Below are 11180 nucleotides of genomic sequence, written 5' to 3' on the forward strand. Positions count from 1 at the left end.
TCTTTAAATAAAAAATTCACAAGTATTTTTAAAAGAATGAGCAGAAATCACAATTTTTTACCTGATCAATCAAAATGGTGGAAGAAACATTGGGAAACTTGATTACCAAACAAGTGGCATCATAATCCTACAGGTTTCAAATTCTTTTCACCTATGCAATATTATGACCTGTTAAGTAAAGTGAACGTCTAGTTTCCCCATTTAATTTACCTCCCACTCATACTTTTTGTCACCAAGATAATTTATGAATGTCTTCTATCCCCCAGGATAATTTATAGGATTTACTATTGGAGCAAAGGAAGAAAATAATTGGAACAAGCACATTATGTAAATAAAATAAAAAAGAAAATTATGTTAGAATCCCAATAATAAGTAAATAATGAACAAAACTTAAAATACTGGTAGTATTCCTTTTATTTCCTATGTTCAACAACCATAACAATTGTATCACTAAGTGTAAGAATAGCCACTTTGACTTTAGCATCCCCTGAAGAATCAATAGTTATTTTATGTGATTTAATTCCTGGAAAAGCAAACTACATTGCCTGTTGCTGGAAACTCCAACAAGGCATTAGTTGACTTCATACTAAGTAGTCAACTGCTTACCTGATGATCAGTGCTCACAACAACAAAACTAAGATTCATGGACATGATAAGAAAATCATTCATTAGAGAGACCTGGTAATAATTTAGCAACAATGCTCCGACCCTCCGCATAATTACCCCCCCACGCTACAAAAAAATAAAAACAAATGTGATAGAACATATCTACATGTAAATTTAGCTAACCCAAACCAGAACAAAACAATTCATTGTCAACTTACCCTGGATTTCTTGATCCATCATTGTTAGTCCATTTAACAGAAGCACATGATATTTTAGCCTGATTGGATTTGTCTTATTGGTTGCGAAGCCAAGCTTGTTCCCTTCATAAAAAAGAAATTAAATGAATCAAACCAAAAGAAGCAAATCATATTAAAATAATTGTACTTTGGAAATTTATGTAACCTAAAATGATGAGGGTTTGTCTACCCTACAAGGTAGCATATTACAGGGACCACAACGAGATGGAAGCAAACTAAAGAGCTGACAGGATTTCCAGGTAGCCCAAAAGCTAGAATTTTGCTTTCTATAGATTGAAAGCCAATCTCTGTAAATGTAAATGGCTTGCTTGGTTAAATACACACCTGAAAGATATAAATTAAAAATAAATAAAATAATTATTAATTATGATAACATGATTTACAAAATCATACTCACCAAAACACTATACAAAAGGGAAAAATATCTATAACATGCTACTTCTACAACTACAACACATTGCATCCATGGTCTAGATTACAGGACACCATAATTTAATTAATAAATAGTCAAATAAAAGAATGAAATAACCTTATCAAAATGATGGAAGCTTTCTTGTGGGGCTTCTATGGAGGCTGGATCTTGAGCTTCAATGAGGTCCTTTAATGGTGATTTTCCACCATGGAGATGCAGCGGAAGACAAAGGAGAAGAGGTGAGAGGAGGCGCCATCCACTAGGGAATAAGCCATGGAAGAAGGAGCTTCACCACCAAGATGAGCCTTGGATAAGAAGCTTGGAGAGGATGCTTCAATGGAGGAAAAGAAAGAGGGAGAGAAAGAGAGACAGGGGGGGAGGGGGAGCACGAAATTGAAGGAAGAAAAAGGGAGAGAAGTTGAACTTTGAGTTGTGTCTCACAAGACTCTCATTCATCAAAGTTACAACAAGTGTTACACATGCTTCTATTTATAGACTAGGTAGCTTCCTTGAGAAGCTTTCTTGAGAAAACTTCCTTGAGAAGCTTCTTTGAGAAAACTTCCTTGAGAAGCTAGAGCTTAGCTACACACACCCATCCAAAAACTAAGCTCACCTCCTTGAGAAGCTTCCTTGAGAAGCTAGAGCTTAGCTACACACACCCTTCTAATAACTAAGCTCACCTCCTTGAGAAGAGAAGCTAGAGCTTAGCTACACACCCCTATAATAGCTAAGCTCACCCCCATGACAAAATACATGAAAATACAAAAAAAAGTCCCTACTACAAAGACTACTCAAAATGCCCTGAAATACAAGGCTAAAATCCTATACTACTAGAATGGCCAAAATACAAGGCCCAAAAGAAGGAAAAAACCTATTCTAATATTTACAAAGAAGAGTGGATCCAACCTTGACCCATGGGCTCAAAAATCTACCCTAAGGTTCATGAGAATCCTAGGGCCTTCTTTAGTAGCTCTAGCCCAAGCCTCTTGGAGTCTTCTATCCAATACCCTTGGGGGGTAGGATTGCATCACAAAATGTACTTTTCCTCACTTTTCAAGCAAAGGCTTCATAAAATCTTTTGTTTCCCATTGAAACACCTCGTGAAGTTAGAAGAATATGAATTCCAAACGCAAATGCTTTATCCAAGATCCTTCCTTGATATTCTTTCCCATCCTTAGCAATACTAAAGTGCAGAACTTTGCATTGATGATGTACCTCAGCTGCCAGCAGCATGGCACCATTAGAGTCCCTAATCTGCAAAGGAACTATATTAGCTTACGATTAGAGTCCCTACTCTGCATAGGAATGAGCACTGTCTCAACCGACACTCCTTGATTCCATCCAATCCTCCCTCCGCCGCGACCGCCAAGAAGCCACTACCTCCTCCACCCTCGTCACCATCGTGCATGACAAATTCTTCTCCAACAACTAAGAGATCGCCTGGGCCCGATCCTTCGCCCTCATGGACTCCCTCCTCCGCTCCATCATCTCCGATCTCCCCACGCTCTAGATGCCGACCATAGTTGTCGTCACCAGCCATGCCTTCGTCGTTGGCTACACCCTTACCCTCTCCCATGACCAAGTTCTCATGCGCATCAATTGCGGATTCCTTTACATGAGAAAGCTTGACATCAACCTCATTGTTCCTGTGTGGTTCATGCCTCTTTGACCTAGTAGTTCCACTGGAGGAGGGCGTTGGGGGTTAGGGTTTGGGTTTTTAAGGGATTAGGGTTTAGGAGGGGAGGAGAGGGGAATCGGGGTGGAGGTGGTGGCATTGAGGAGAAGGTGGAGAGCGAACATTGGAAAGAGGAGAGAAAGAGAAGGAAAACAAGAACAAGACAATGAGCGAAAGGAGAGGAATAGGCGCTGCGAGGTATGTCAACACTAGAGGAGAGGAACGAGCACGAGGGATGAAATTAAAATTGCATACATTCAAAAGACGGTTTTCATGAAACCGTCTATGAAATGTTGATAATATTTACAAAATTGCCCTTACTACATAAACGACGACAGTTTTTCAACAAATGTCGTTGAGATTGCATCATAAAAAAGAGTTTTTTAGTAGTGAATTTAAACTTCTAGCTTATAAATTTAGTTCCATAAATATAACTTTTTTTATCCTACACATGGTTAACACTTCACAAGAGAGATATACAAGGATAACTAATATCAAAGTCTCCAATTTTAATTTTTTCTTTTCACTACCAAAAAACTGCCTTTCCACGTTGCGATATCTATGTCGGTTATCAAAAACCGATGTAGTACATAATATGGTGGCATTTTTGTAATTAAGTTCAACTATATTACGCCGTTAACAACGGTTTTTATAAAATCGCTTTTGATGTTAACGTTACCAATGCGGTTTTATAAAAACCGTCTTTGATCCCAAAGGTCTTTTTTAATTTTTATTTATTTTCTCTTTCATTAATTCACAACAACAACATGATGAACCTAAAGCTAAAAAGCTTCGAGAAATGGGATGCTCCTGAGGAGAACAGCAGAGAAAGACGCAAAGGAAGATTGGAGTTCTTTTCGGAGAAAGAAAACCAAGAAACACAACAACCACACCCTAGAGAAGGGAACGTTCCAGAGAAGAACCCTCACTGTGTCGCCCTAGTGTTGCCAGAGAAGGACGCGGGGGGCCGTCAATTTCTTTTGCCATTGTGGTGTTGTCAGAGAAGAAGCTTGTTGATGCCGCACAACATAGAGTGGAGAAGACCATGAAGCGGTAACCTCTCTCTCTATTTTCCCCCTTTTCACTTCTACTTAGGGTTAGGTTTCTCTCTCTCTCTCTCTCTCTCTCTTCAATTCTTTAGGTTTTTCTTTATGTTTCTTCCTTTTCATTCAATTTTTAGGGGTTGTGTAACTGTAATTGCAGAAAATTGTTGCAGAAAATCGGTTCACGATGGGCAGAAAAAAAAACATGATGAACCTGTTGAATCGTGTCGATTAAGGTCATTTTCGTTTCGTGCTTTCACTTTTGAACTCCTTTCAATTTTCCTTTGGTTTTTCGTAAATCAAGTTTGCTTTTTTACTTCCTAAATCAATTTATGTGTAACACAGATTTCCGTTACATGGATATACATCTCAAATTGCAAATAACGAGATTCCATAGTTATATAATTTTATTAATTTACTTTTTATTTTCTTTAAATCTACGTGTTTTTTTTTAATTAATCTGAAGCTAAGTGCAAGGTGGAATAAAGGCTAGTTTGAAACTTTAATACATATAGCCCTTTCATCAATAAGCTCTCTTTTATGTATTATGAAATTTTTTTACAGCTATGTATAATGAAATATTTTAGAGCAGTGTTATATATATATTTTCAAAATAAGTCCGTGTTACCTTGAGTGCATTGAACAATTAATACGAAGTTGTTCTAAAATAATAAGGGATCTTGAGTTTAAATTATAGATATGTTTTTTTTATAAGCCAAAAGTAATATTATAGATAATAAGAGTAATGGAGTACAAGAGTTACACCACAAATGGCCAAAAAATATATAAGGAATGCTCCCATAAGTGGACAACCCAGATAGCAAAACAATAGCAAATAAAAAAGAAAGGTATGGCTTGCTTCTGAAGTCTTTTCCAATGACACTTTTTCAGGTATGGCTTGGTTTTGCAGTCTGCACACTTTGAGTTGAGCTAAAATTTTGGGGAGAATGAATTTGATCTAATCACAAGAAATTTGCATATGTATATGATGTTAGTGATGTCATGATATTCACAATTTTGTAAATTGATCTTCTACAACCTCGTATTGTTCGGCTGAACCACCATAGTTTGAAGCTTCTAAAATATTGGACATGGCAGTTTGTTGTCGTCCGTCCTGTATGTTCTGTTTTGATGATTGCATTACAGCTACGCGGCTGTATCCAAATTGGTTGAGCTGGGCATTCACCATCGTTCTTAACATATCTGTGTCGTTAGCCTTGTATTCTCTGGTGGCCTTTTACCATTTGTTTGCTAAAGAACTGGCACCACACAAACCTCTAGCTAAATTCTTGTGCATCAAAGGAATTGTTTTCTTCTACTCTTGGTAGGTAAGCTCATACAGAAAAAAAAAACCTATTTTTACATATAGAATCAATACAAATAATTGGACTAGTTGATGGTTCTCAACCATTTTTCCTTTGTTTTTATTTTTTATTTTTTTTCATATTGCTTTTACTTATTTATTTTGGTGTAGCCAACAAGACAATAAACTCAATGTAGGAAATTTCAACCTAAAAAAGCAGAGAGGATCATAATGCTTTGGGGGTTCATGCCAAGGACATATGTCAGGAGAAGACAAAGCAGAATTTTGAAATGGCACAGGAGAGCATAAGATAGGTACGTCCACACTTGACAGTGAGGTCAAGAGATATCTGCAGAGTGAAATTTCCTACGTTATGATCCTCTCTGCTTTCCCACACCAACTGAGTTCCTAAAATGTTACTTGTCTCCATTTTAATATTGTGTAGCTCATTTAAGGTGTATAGAAATTATCCATTAAACTTTTCTAAAATATATTATTCACCTAGGAGTATTAGCAACATTATCTCTAACACACATTTTATTATTATTTAAAATTTATTAAAAACTAAAAAATTTAGAAGAAACACTCATTAAATAAGTTAGATTATTTTTTATTTTTAATAAATTTTAATCAGTAATAGAGTCTGTATTCAAAAAATGATATTTAAGAGTGTATTGTTAATATTTCTAATTGATTATTTGAATTAAAGTTCATAATACATCACCTCAATTTAGGAATTAAATCTAGAAGCTATAAACATAAAGTATATGGAATATATATACTTGGAGGAACAGGTACTCTAGCATATGGTTACATTGGAATTTTATAAAGTGGCAGTAGTGAATACTGAATAGTCTTTACAAACATAACACAAAAGGATGTCTGAAGCAGCTTGCTATTTGTGCAGATGCAAGAACTCTTAGGAGAGCTAGTCGTGGTTGAGGGTTAGATAGTGAGACTTGAATCCCAAATAAGCCAACTCCAAGATGGTTTGAAACGTGAACAAGAAGTCACCATGGAATGAAAGCCTAAAATGTGGAATCAAGGGAATTTGACCAATTCTAACAATCACTTATCAACTTCACCGGTTCCAAATCCTAGTCCTATTTGTAGAATTTTTCAAGAAAGGATGGCATTTGAAACCAAGGCATTGCATTTCATAAGCAAAGCCATAAAGGGCGATTATAATCTCAATGACTTCAGTTATAATGATAAAGCAGGGTTTTTTAAAACTTCTGTCGAACAGAAAGAAAGTAAGTTCCAAGATGTGAAATTTCAAGAAAAACTTCCTAGAAAAAATGGGATAGTGAATCCTCCTTCACTTATGCGTGACCCCCGCCATCCATCACCCAAGGTATGCATGCCCATTTTCCCATTCATGTATGTAGCTTTATTTTCCTTAGCCAAAATATGTTTTGGCCACATTACCATAGTGTGGATAAATTTTGTATGGTTCAGGATCATCATGTTATCTATCTATAATTTTGGTTTTAAGATTTTGAACGTCAAACATGATCAATTTTTTTTTAATTTATGAGTTGACTGTGTGTCACATAAAAATTAATCAAGACCATAAATATGTAATAGTTCCTTAATCATATAATAATTTCTTCGGTGACACCAAAGTAAAAAGGGAAACAAATCTCTTGATGCTCCTCGCAAAGATCAACTTGTAGCTTTCAAAATAAAATCCATCTAAACAAAAAACAATCAAAATTTATTCCATTATGGTCAGCTCGGCTACTTGAATCAATAAACATCATTGGTTCAAACCTATGACTTCATGTATATTATCATAGCACCACCACTAGGCCGACTGTAGTGGGTCAAACATAATTTGAATTCTATCGTTACTTCATAAAGTAATATTAAAATTTAAAACTTGGAAGAGATATTGTTGACAACAGTGTGTGAATTTGATAATTACTATTTTCAGTTGCGGGAGCACAATCCAGAGATGTACTTGGATCTCCCAACCAGATTACTACTGGATCCACTTCTGTCAGAAGAGAATGATCTCAAGTGGCAGCCCAACAAGCTCTCTGAGAGCATCATGAAGTGTTTGAATTTCATATATGTGAGACTTAGTCATATTCACCTCCAGCTCTATGGATCCCAAGTTCATCTCAAGTCCATCCTCTATACCATTACTAAGGAAGTTAAGGTATGGCATGGATGATGTGTATATTTACGAGAAAAAACTAACATTGACAACTTTGTAAGTTCTACTAGACAATGAAGTGGCACCAGGACTAGTGAAAATAATTCAAAGTAACATTTTTGTTTCTTGTGGTCTACAGGATCTTGGTGAGCAATCTTCAAACTATTGACTTGAAAAGCCTTACAAACCAACAAAAATTTGCATTCTGGATCAATGTGTACAATGCTTGTATCATGCATCTATAGTTGAAATTTCCCTTTTTTCTTTCTTTATTATCTTTGTAGTAACATCATATTAAGTGTTGTTTAGGAATTTGATGAATGAGAATTCTAGGACATGGATCAGGACAATGATTAATGTATTGTTTGTTTCAGGGATTTATCCAATATGGAGTGCCATCTACCCCATAAAACTACTTGCATTGATGAACAAGGTATATTAAAAATCTTGATATGGATTTTACTTATCCGGTGTGTGCCTCTTGGATTTTGCCCTGATTTGGTGACAAGTGCCATAAATAAAAAGAAAAGAAAATTATAATATGATTTTGTTAGAATTTAATTTTTCTAATTTATGAAAAGATAAATAAAACAATTTGTTTTTGAGGTTCTTTGTGTTACAAAAATTATCTAATTATTATAACTTTTTTAAACATTCAAACAAATTTTACAAAAATAAGATAAACATAAAGTCCTTGATGTTGAATTGACTTTGGAATTATAAGATCAACTTCGTAGTCAAAAGAGAAAAGAGGGAAAGAAAAGTTATGAATTTGATTTTTCCGGTTTGTGTTGAGTTTTTAATAAAATAATAATTTTATTTTTAGTTTTTGATATTTTTTTAGTTCATGATAAATTAACGAATTTTGTGTTTGTTTTATTAGGAAACAAAAACAAAAATTAAATATTTATTAAAGAAAAAAACTGTTGGATCAAGTGGCCTCGGAATAATTAAGAAGGGGGGGTTTAATTAATTATTAACGAACCTTTACTAATTAAAAATCTATCCTTCTTAATGTTACCAAAAGTAAAAGCAATAATGAAAGTGCACAGCGGAAATTAAAAGAGTAGGGAAGAAGAAGACAAACACAAGAGATTTATACTGGTTCGGCAACAACCCGTGCCTACATCCAGTCCCTAAGCGACCTGCGGTCCTTGAGATGTTTTTTCAACCTTGTAAAAATCCATTTACAAGCAAAGATCCACAAGGGATGTAACCTCCCTTGTTCTCTTTGAGCAACCTAGTGGATGTACCCTCCACTAGAACTGATCCACAAGAGATGTACCCTCTCTTGTTCTCAGTCACAACAACCCAAGTAGATGTACCCTCTACTTGTACCACAAAGGATGTACCCTCCAATGTGTTAAGACAAAGTTCTCTGGAGATTAGTCCTTCAAAACTTAGTGAAGGGGGAAACAAAAGAATTCTTAGGCGGTTAGTCCTTTGAAATCTTTTATTTTAGGGAAAGGGAAGAATCAAAAGAATTCTCAGACTATGTCGTTTTGAATTCTTTGACAAGGGAGAAGGGAGACACAAAAGAATTCAGGCGGTTAGTCCTTTGTTCTTTTGGAAAAGGGAGAAGAGAGACACAAAAAGAATTCAGGCGGTTAGTCCTTGGCGAATTCTTTTTGGCAAAGGGAGAAGGGAATGAAAAAGATGAATAGCACAAGTTTTTGAACAAAGAACTTTTCTTGTAAGAGAAAGTTTTGAACAAAAACTTTTAGAAAGATGAAGAGAAGATGAAATCAGAAAGTTCTGAAAGAAATGAAAGAAGATGTTGAAAGATAGATTAAAAGATAGAATGATTGAAATAGATGATAGATATGAATGAATGTTTCATGCTAAGGTCACATATTTATAGTTTCTTGATGACTCAAGTCAAAACTTGTAACTCTTGGCAATTCCTTTAAAACCAATCACTTAAAAAGTTATGACTTTTGAAAGAATCTTCATAAATAAGTTACTTGAAGAAATGTGACTTTTGGAAATAAATTTTTCGAAAACAGTCACTGGTAATCAATTACCATAAAGGTGTACTCGATTACACATCAACAAATGTGACTTTTCATTTTGAATTTTGAAAATCTTAACGTTTAAAACACTGGTAATCGATTACTACAATCTGGTAATCGATTACCAGAGAGTAAAACTCTTTGGTAATGATTTTGTGAAAACTTCTTGTGTTACTCAATGTTTTGAAAAACTTTTTAATACTTATTTTGATTAAGTCTTCTCTTGATTCTTGAATCTTGATCTTGATTATTCTTGAATCTTGAATCTTGAATCTTCTTGATGAAACTTTCTCTTGAATATTTCTCTTGATTCTTGAATTGTTCTTGACTCAATCTTGAAATCATTCTCTTGGGCTTTTTTCATCATCTTTGTTATCATCAAAACACCTTGAATCAATCTTGATTCATCATCATGAAGCAATGAAGTTTGCTTCTGCAATCTCCCCCTTTTTGATGATGATAACTCTCAAATCAAGAAACACATACACATTCTTTTTCCTAGTCGATCACTCACTTACTTCTCCATATTCTCCCCCTTTGCTTTTGAATTTATGCTTCACTTGAAATTAAGTTAATTACTTATGTGAGTTCTTGATTTAATCCCTATTTCTCTCCCCCTTTGGCATCAACAAAAAAGCCAAAGTACGTAAGACATATAAAACATACATAAATGACTAATCATACAAAAGAATAGAAAACAATCAAACAAGATAACTTAACCATTCATCAAACTTAGAAAGACAATACTTCATTCATAACATCAAATAAACTAGAAAGTCATCCACAATATTCAAATAAAACATATATACATAAAACATAATACCAAATGTAAGTACATACCACTAGTCATATATCATTAAAGTAATTAAGTTTAAAACACATAATCATAAACAACCAAGAGCAAGTCAATATAATCATCATGTTCAGTCATACTAAGCATGTATTAAAAGAAATACTAAGTATTCAAATGTCATAAAAACATAGCCAAATACAAGGCTTAAAAACAAAATATAATTATAATCTAAATTTATTATCAGAGAATCAAAACTTAATTATAAGTAACAAAAATTAGTTATGAAAACATATATGGTAACTCATTACTTATCTCAATTATTTTAGCATATCGATATAATTTTGAAAAAAATCCAATCATGTCAAATCATACATAAATGGATAAACATACAATCATTGTATTCATACAAGAGAGAAAAACTTATAAAAATCAAACAAGATAATAAATCATCCACAAATCATAATAAAAACATATGTATCAAATAAGTCTTAAATTATAAAAAGTAACCAAGTAGAACCATAACACATAAAGCAACTAACAAGTTTTAAACTTTTGGAAAATAAAGTACTAATAAAGTTTCAAAACATAATTCACTAAGTACCAAATAAGTAAACAAGATAATCAAGTTTAAACACATAACAGAAAGACATTAAAACAAACTATTTTGCACCCATAAAAAATACATATTCACTATCGTAATCAACATAACCTTTAAATATAATAAAAAAATCATAATAGCTCTCAAACACAATCAATCATCAAACATTTCAAATTAATTAAATTTATTTTACAATCAACTAACTATGCACAAAAATTTCTATTTCAAAAAAAAAAAAATCAAATTTCAAATTTCAAATTTTAAATTTCAAATTTCAACTTCGACTAACTTCCTTTTTCAACTTCCAACTTCCACTTTCA

General features: G+C 33.7%; 1 pseudogene; it reads left to right on the forward strand.

Annotated features, from left to right (window-relative positions):
- Nucleotides 1-6203: 6203 nt before the first annotated feature.
- On the forward strand, nt 6204-7702 carry LOC114411224 (annotated as a pseudogene).
- Nucleotides 7703-11180: the final 3478 nt, after the last annotated feature.

The sequence above is a fragment of the Glycine soja genome, chromosome 5 (assembly GCF_004193775.1).
Source record: "Glycine soja cultivar W05 chromosome 5, ASM419377v2, whole genome shotgun sequence".
NCBI classification, from domain to species: Eukaryota; Viridiplantae; Streptophyta; class Magnoliopsida; order Fabales; family Fabaceae; genus Glycine; species Glycine soja.